Source organism: Sander lucioperca, unplaced genomic scaffold (genome assembly GCF_008315115.2).
Source record: "Sander lucioperca isolate FBNREF2018 unplaced genomic scaffold, SLUC_FBN_1.2 Unpl_28, whole genome shotgun sequence".
NCBI lineage: Eukaryota > Metazoa > Chordata > Actinopteri > Perciformes > Percidae > Sander > Sander lucioperca.
Genome location: NW_023396330.1, coordinates 19,559 through 27,500, shown reverse-complemented (window position 1 = coordinate 27,500; position 7,942 = coordinate 19,559). Strand labels below are relative to the sequence as shown.

General features: G+C 43.8%; 1 protein-coding gene and 1 pseudogene across 1 annotated transcript in view; both read right to left on the bottom strand.

Annotated features, from left to right (window-relative positions):
* LOC116063106 (nuclear factor 7, brain-like) overlaps nucleotides 1–7,365 on the bottom strand; it is a 15,886-nt gene extending 8,521 nt beyond the window's left edge. Inside the window, exon 1 of the mRNA XM_035998868.1 lies at nucleotides 7,204–7,365. The gene's annotated coding sequence lies outside the window, so the exon portion shown is untranslated. The remainder of the gene's footprint in view (nucleotides 1–7,203) is intronic.
* On the bottom strand, nucleotides 5,709–7,204 carry LOC116056309 (annotated as a pseudogene).
* Nucleotides 7,366–7,942: the final 577 nt, after the last annotated feature.

Sequence of the window (7,942 nt, the reverse complement as noted above, 5' to 3'; positions counted from 1 at the left end):
CAAAGAAAACTAAAAACTACGTCACTCACAGATAAGTTATCTTCTTATTTAATGTGGGCAAAACACAAACACCTTTCAGCTAGAAGCCATCATCAGTGTTCACCATTTCTTACTAAATAGGAAGGTTACTAGGTTACTTAAATAATAACACAAGAAGCATGAAACCCGTTTTACTTGATGTTACCTCTGTGAGGGCCAGCACTCAAACACACTCCTCTCTCTCTGATTGGCTGTCAGCTCCGCTGGGGAAATGACTGCACATGCTGCAGAAAAGCTCGTCCTTATTTACACTGGATTCTATCCAAGAAAACTGTCCTTACCACTTTAAAGAGAAGCCATTGTTGTCACGGTAACTTTTAACAATACATTGCGCATGATGTGTGTGTGTCTGTGTGTGTGTTTCTGTGTGTGTGTGTGTGTGTGTGTGTGTGTGTGTGTGTGTGTGTGTGTGTGTGTGTGTGTGTGTGTGTGTGTGTGAGAGAGAGAGAGAGAGAGAGAGAGAGAGAGAGAGAGAGAGAGAGAGCTTTTTTTTCATTGGTTGTTGTGTTAAATCTTACCCAGATACAATAGTGCATTTTCTGATTGGCTATTGTGAAGCCCCTTTATTTTTTTTGATTGGCTGATAAGTGGCAGGCTCGACTAAGAACTCCAGGGGAGACGTGCTTGATTCCTGCTGGTTCCATAGTGAGAGCGACGTGGCCAGAGAAATTTTGGGCACTGCGGCATATTAAATATATTATAAATAGTTTTTCCGCGTGAGAAATACAATGTGTGGCTGAAGTGCGTGACAAAAGACTGAAATGAGTGACTGTCACGCTCAATGACAATAACACTTGAGAGCCCTGCATCCATAGTACATTGTCTAAAAAGCCAGCTAGCTAAGGTTAGCTGCTGAAGGCAGCCCGGAGAGTCTGCCTGTTGTTACCATAGCAACCAACTATGTGTCCGAAGGCTTCCTAATTGTTTGATCCTTATTCTATGGTTTAAACAGTTTGGTTTTAATCAGAAGAGAAGACACATTAAACACACACAACTAGTTCTGTTACTATTTCTTTTTTACTAAATTACTAAATATTTTTCATAACAAAACGTATTTTGATCAAACTTGGCTGGGCGGCCCAGTGAGTAAAGCGGACGGACCAGTGAGTAAAGTGGACGGACCAGTGAGTAAAGTGGACGGGCCAGTGAGTAAAGTGGACGGGCCAGTGAGTAAAGTGGACGGCCCAGTGAGTAAAGTGGATGGGCCAGTGAGTAAAGTGGGCGGGCCAGTGAGTAAAGTGGATGGGCCAGTGAGTAAAGTGGATGGGCCAGTGAGTAAAGTGGACGGGTCAGTGAGTAAAGTGGACGGGCCAGTGAGTAAAGTGGGCGGGCCAGTGAGTAAAGTGGACGGCCCAGTGAGTAAAGTGGATGGGCCAGTGAGTAAAGTGGGCGGGCCAGTGAGTAAAGTGGACGGCCCAGTGAGTAAAGTGGATGGGCCAGTGAGTAAAGTGGATGGGCCAGTGAGTAAAGTGGATGGGCCAGTGAGTAAAGTGGATGGGCCAGTGAGTAAAGTGGATGGGTCAGTGAGTAAAGTGGATGGGCCAGTGAGTAAAGTGGACGGGCCAGTGAGTAAAGTGGGCGGGCCAGTGAGTGAAGTGGACGGCCCAGTGAGTAAAGTGGACGGGCCAGTGAGTAAAGTGGACGGGCCAGTGAGTAAAGTGGGCGGGCCAGTGAGTAAAGTGGACGGCCCAGTGAGTAAAGTGGATGGGCCAGTGAGTAAAGTGGATGGGCCAGTGAGTAAAGTGGGCGGGCCAGTGAGTAAAGTGGACGGGCCAGTGAGTAAAGTGGGCGGGCCAGTGAGTAAAGTGGACGGGCAAGTGAGTAAAGTGGGCGGGTCAGTGAGTAAAGTGGGCGGGTCAGTGAGTAAAGTGGGCGGACCAGTGAGTAAAGTGGACGGGCCAGTGAGTAAAGTGAGCGGGTCAGTGAGTAAAGTGGGCGGACCAGTGAGTAAAGTGGGCGGACCAGTGAGTAAAGTGGGCGGGCCAGTGAGTAAAGTGGACGGGCCAGTGAGTAAAGTGGACGGGCCAGTGAGTAAAGTGGGCGGGCCAGTGAGTAAAGTGGACGGGCCAGTGAGTAAAGTGGGCGGGTCAGTGAGTAAAGTGGGCGGGTCAGTGAGTAAAGTGGGCGGACCAGTGAGTAAAGTGGACGGGCCAGTGAGTAAAGTGAGCGGGTCAGTGAGTAAAGTGGGCGGACCAGTGAGTAAAGTGGGCGGCCCAGTGAGTAAAGTGGGCGGGCCAGTGAGTAAAGTGGGCGGACCAGTGAGTAAAGTGGGCGGGCCAGTGAGTAAAGTGGGCGGACCAGTGAGTAAAGTGGACGGGCCAGTGAGTAAAGTGGACGGGCCAGTGAGTAAAGTGGGCTGGCCAGTGATTGAAGTGGGCGGGCCAATGCCGTCCTGGCCCATTACTGACTCTGCGCCTGTGTCCCAGCATAACAGATATGAGATAAGAGAAGTGAGATTGAGAAAGAGTCTGGACTTCTCTTGTTCCTGTCCTCAGGGTTTCACTGACAGCTCAGTGTTCAGACTCTCAGACTGTTTCTAACGATGGCCGCCGCCTCTCCACTTTTCTCTAATATCTTTTAAAGAACTTCTTCACTTAATACAACTTACAGGGCATTTAATTACACAGATAACTATAAAACATCCAAATGGGTTTCCTTGTAGTCGTTTTACATCTATTTTTAGTCATTTTCCCTAACCGGCTGACCTGCCTGTCCAGTGGTTCTTCTAACCCACTTTTAATATATGTGTTCTATGTAGACAGCTTTTTAGAAACCAAACCTGTTTTTTAAGGATGTTTTAAAATGTGTTCTCACATTAGTGGTCCCCTTGTGCCCGTGCCCCTCGAAGTGCCCATCCATAGCCCTAACCCATCCCAAACCCTAACACATCCCTATACCTTTTATTTATTTATTTATTTGTAGTTTATTTTGAACATGTAAATATATATATATATATATATATAATAAAATTAAAATAACAGATAAATAAGGACATGTCAATTTTCCAAAATTATTGTGATTCAAATGTTCATGCCATCCCATGTTCAAAAAGGAGTAGGAAGAAGATTAAAAAAAACATTTCTTTCTTTAAGAAATCTTAAAGTCAACTTCATAAAATAACTTTCTTTGCATTCATTTGATTCCCAGTCAAGATACACTGGTAGGAAATGCTTTCCATTGTTAATATGTACTTAAAACCGTTCTGAAATGCAAAAAAAATAATTTTGATCATGTGATAAAACGTGATTAACTATAGAAGTTCAGCGATTTTAAAATTAATCGTTTGACAGCCCTAATAGGGCTTTTGTTAATTTATTGATAAACGATGTACTTACTGTAGATGTACATTTTATTATGCAATGTTTTGTGACCTGTGTGATCTTAGCCCGTGGGACTACGGATGGAAATTAGCCCTTGGCTACAATCCGGCATGTTTACATGCATGTATTCCATGTTTCTTCATTAACATGCACTGTCCCAATCAAATAAATAAATAAAATCATATTGTCAAACTGTTGCACGATTGCCAAAAATTATAAATTTTGTTTTACTTAAGTTCAATGTTAGTTTATTTGCATCAAACCAGCTCTTCATCTTCATCATTTTCCACTGTATCCAAGAGTTGTTGAACATTTGTGTGTGTGTGTGTGTGTGTGAGTGTGTATCTGTGTCTGTGTCTGTGTGTGTGTGTGTGTGTGTGTGAGTGTGTGTGTGTGTGTCTCTGTGTCTGTGTCTGTGTCTGTGTGTGTGTGTGTGTGTGTGTGTGTGTGTGTGTGTGTGTGTGTGTGTATTAACAGGTAAGCAGCCTATAAAGTAAACCACGCCTCTTTATTATCATAAAACATTGAATATTTTTCTTAAATGAACATTAAACTGACAGTAGAACATTTATCCTCATCAATAAAAACAAACCACCAATAATCACTTATATAATTACAATTATGCAAATCTAAACAAAATCAACAATTACCATCAACAGTCATACCCAAAACTTAACATGTCTTTAATGGAGGACGGCCCTAACAACATTTATAAACCTGAATGTATTCATATATATAAATATATTCTCAGAAAGTTATTATAACTATTATTATTATTCTAATTCTCTTTTTATTGAAACACTTTCAAACATCCATCAGACTCTTTATCTCGTCTTCATGTTTCTTATTTTACAAAAGAGAAGTTAGCTGTAAAAGAGAGAACACACATACCAGTGATATTACTAATAGGAGCAACAACAGTTATGCTAATCAGAGCTACAAATACATAACAATACTAAGTCAAAACCAAACTGTTGTTGATCAAAATAAATCCTATTAAAGCCAGTAAAATACAACATATGAGGATTGAGAGACAAGTTCAAATAAAGGAAGTAAATGCACATTTCAAATGTTCTCTCCACTCTCTCCCCTTTCTGTCATTTAAGAGTCTCCTCTGGGCCCCCTCCCAAACATTTAGGATCATTCACTTTAAGAGTGATGCATTCTGGGAATGCTGACAGTTTATTAGGTAAACAATATCAAAATAACAAATCAGAAACACCATGAACACCCCCCCCCCATCAATCATCACCACCCAAAAATGACAACACAGACGCACACACAGACACGCACACACACACACACACACACACACACACACACACACACACAGACACACACACAGAGACACACACACACACACACACACACACACACAGACACACACATTGAAACACACAGACAGACAGAGACAGACAGAGACAGACAGAGACACACAGACACACACACACACACACACACATTGAAACACACAGAGATACACACACACACACACACACACAGAGATTCACACACACACACACACACACACACACACACACACAAAGATACACACACACACGCACACTAACCCTAACCCACACTAGTCTGGACCCAGCATCCCATTTAGGATTAACCCATTTCACAGAACTAATAATCTCAGGCTGGATGGAACCTGGGTCCCTGCAGTCAGACATAAGTTCTCATGTATCCCACTCCAAAACTCCTGGACCTTATCACAGGACCATAGGACATGAAGTAACTGGCCGTCCTCTGTCTTACTAACATTTAAGGTTTTTACTCTTTTAATCTTTGGAAATAAAAAAAATAAAAACATGTTTAATTAACATCCCAGTTCTTGCAGCACATTTACACCAAAAGCAGCTCAGCTGTAGTTTCTCATTCTGGGTTTTGGAAATATTTTGTGTCTCAAACAACAACCAAGGAATGTTTTCCATCATGTCATCAAATCTTAATTCTTCTTCTAACCTGATCTCTACATTTTCTTTAAAAATAACTACCTGGATTCTGTATCAGCCCAAAAAAAAACACTACCACATAAAACAACTTAAAAAATGACTTTGAGCTCTCTCCTCTCTCCATCTTCTCTTCTCTCTCCACCTTCTCTCCTGTCTCCACCTTCTCTCCTCTCTCCATCTTCTCTTCTCTCTCCACCTTCTCTCCTCTCTCCTCCTTCTCTCCTCTCTCTACCTTCTCTCCTCTCTCCTCCTTCTCTCCTCTCTCCACCTTCTGTTCTCTCTCCACCTTCTGTTCTCTCTCCACCTTCTGTTCTCTCTCCACCTTCTCTCCTCTCTCCACCTTCTCTTCTCTCTCCACCTTCTGTTCTCTCTCCACCTTCTCTCCTCTCTCCACCTTCTCTCCTCTCTCCACCTTCTCTCCTCTCTCCTCCTCTGAGTTATCTAAACCTGACAGAGAAATCTCAACTGGACAGATTTTGATTTCTGCAGTTTTAGCATCTCCAGCCGGTCTGATACTGAAATAAGGGAAGAGTTTCTCGGTGAAAGTGTCTCTGAGAGTGCAGATGTGAGTCTTGTCTTCAGAGTTGTAGAAGGACACCTCCCCCCCCCTCATAGTCCAGCTGGACTCTGATCCTCTGGAGACTCTTCTTCACTGTGACGCTCTTAGATCCATCAATGTATTTTCCACTGCGATGTACTAAACACCAGAGTCCATATTTTGTTGAAGCACGTCTTTTTCCCTTCCTGTCAGCTGACTCTTTGGCTAAACCCACATTCCAGTTAGGATGATCTCCCACCTCCACCTCCCAGCTGTGTTTCCCTGAGCTGAAACCCTCAGAGCCCAGAACAGAGGGATACGTGCTGTGTCTCTCTGGGTTGTCTGGAAGCTTCTGGTCTGTGTCTCCACGTCTCACACTGGTCAGATCATCAGACAGATAGAGACTGTGGCCTGCAGTGTTTGGGTCCAGATTTACGGGACAGAAGTGGACCATGTCCTTCATCTTCTCCCAGACTCTGAAGGACAGGTTGCCCAGATGTTTGGCCACATCTGTCAGTGCTCCTGAGAGCAGCTGTGGATCTGACAGCGAGCACTGGACTCTGGCTCTGCTCTGAGAGGCTTTATAACTGCTGAGGAACGGCACGCTGTCTTTCTGCAGGTCTGCTTCCACAGCAGAGATGCTGTCTGACAGAGAGGAGATCTGCTCCTGAATCCTCTTCATCTCTCTGCTGACAGTCTTCCCCCTCTGCTGCTCTTCCTCCCTCAGAGCTGCCAGTCTGGACTCCTCTTCCTCTTTCAGGAACTGGTGCAGCTTGTTAAACTCGGCTCTGATCTGACTCTCTGTAGACAGCAGCTGCTTCTTGGAGTGTTGAGTTATTTCATCGTATGTTTCCTCCACTCGTCTGTGTTTGTCTCTCTTGTCCTGCAGAGACTGTAAGTCAGATTTCAGCTGCTCCTTCAGATCTCTGACTGCTTGTTCTACAGGAACCACCATGTGACCGTGGTGGAGAGAAAACTCACAGAGAGGACACACAACTCTATCTTCATCCTTACAGAACAATTTAGGCTCTTCTTGGTGTTTACTACACACCACCTCCACCTTCTTCTCTCCTTTTTCTGTCTCAGATGATCCAGATTTCTGTCTCCCAGCAAAGTTGTCAGCCAGTTCCTTCAGTGTAAAGTTCACCCCAATATTCTCTTTTAAGGATTTTCTTTTACAAATGGGACAGTTTTTGTTGTTAGCTTGTTCCCAGAATGTGTGCAGGCAGCTTGAACAGAAGCTGTGGTTGCAGCTCAGAGACACAGGATCTCTGAAAGTCTCTGAACACACATGGCAGTTCAGGTCACTTTCAGCAAGAGCGATTTTCTCAGCCATCTGTCTTTGTATCTAAATGTCTCTCAAAAACAAGACTCACCGAGTTACTGTCCCTTCTCTTGACTGCTTCAGATCTTCCCGTCGTGTGTTTTCCAGCAGAGATCTCTCACCCTGTAATGGTGTCTCAGCTCCGTTCAGCAATGTCAACGTCTACTGTCCTCATCACTCACCTGATACCAGGTGAATTATTAACAGCAGGATCGTTCAACATTAGCATCGTTGATGTAGCTGCAGGAAATGAAAGGTGTAGTTCAGTTTAAACTGATAATCTGATCAATATCTAGAAATAAAACACAGTGTTAAACTATCATTATTGATGGTACACGAGACTAAGATCTGTTTATACAATATTGTGTTTATAAACAGCTCTTTACATCAAATCATAGCAGCTGTGTATAAAATCTGAGATTACAGGACACACACACACACCCATACAGAAACACACACACACACACACACACACACACATAAGAGACACACACACACACACTCACACACACACGCACACACACACTCCGAAAAACACACACAGAAACAAGCAGATGCGCACACACACAGGCACACACACACACAGAAACACACGCACAGAAACAACCACAAACACACACACACACACACACACACACACACACACACACACACACACACAGAAACAAACACAAGCACACACACACACACACACACACACAGAAACAAGCACAGACACACACACACACACACATACACATACACACACAGATCTTTCGTACAC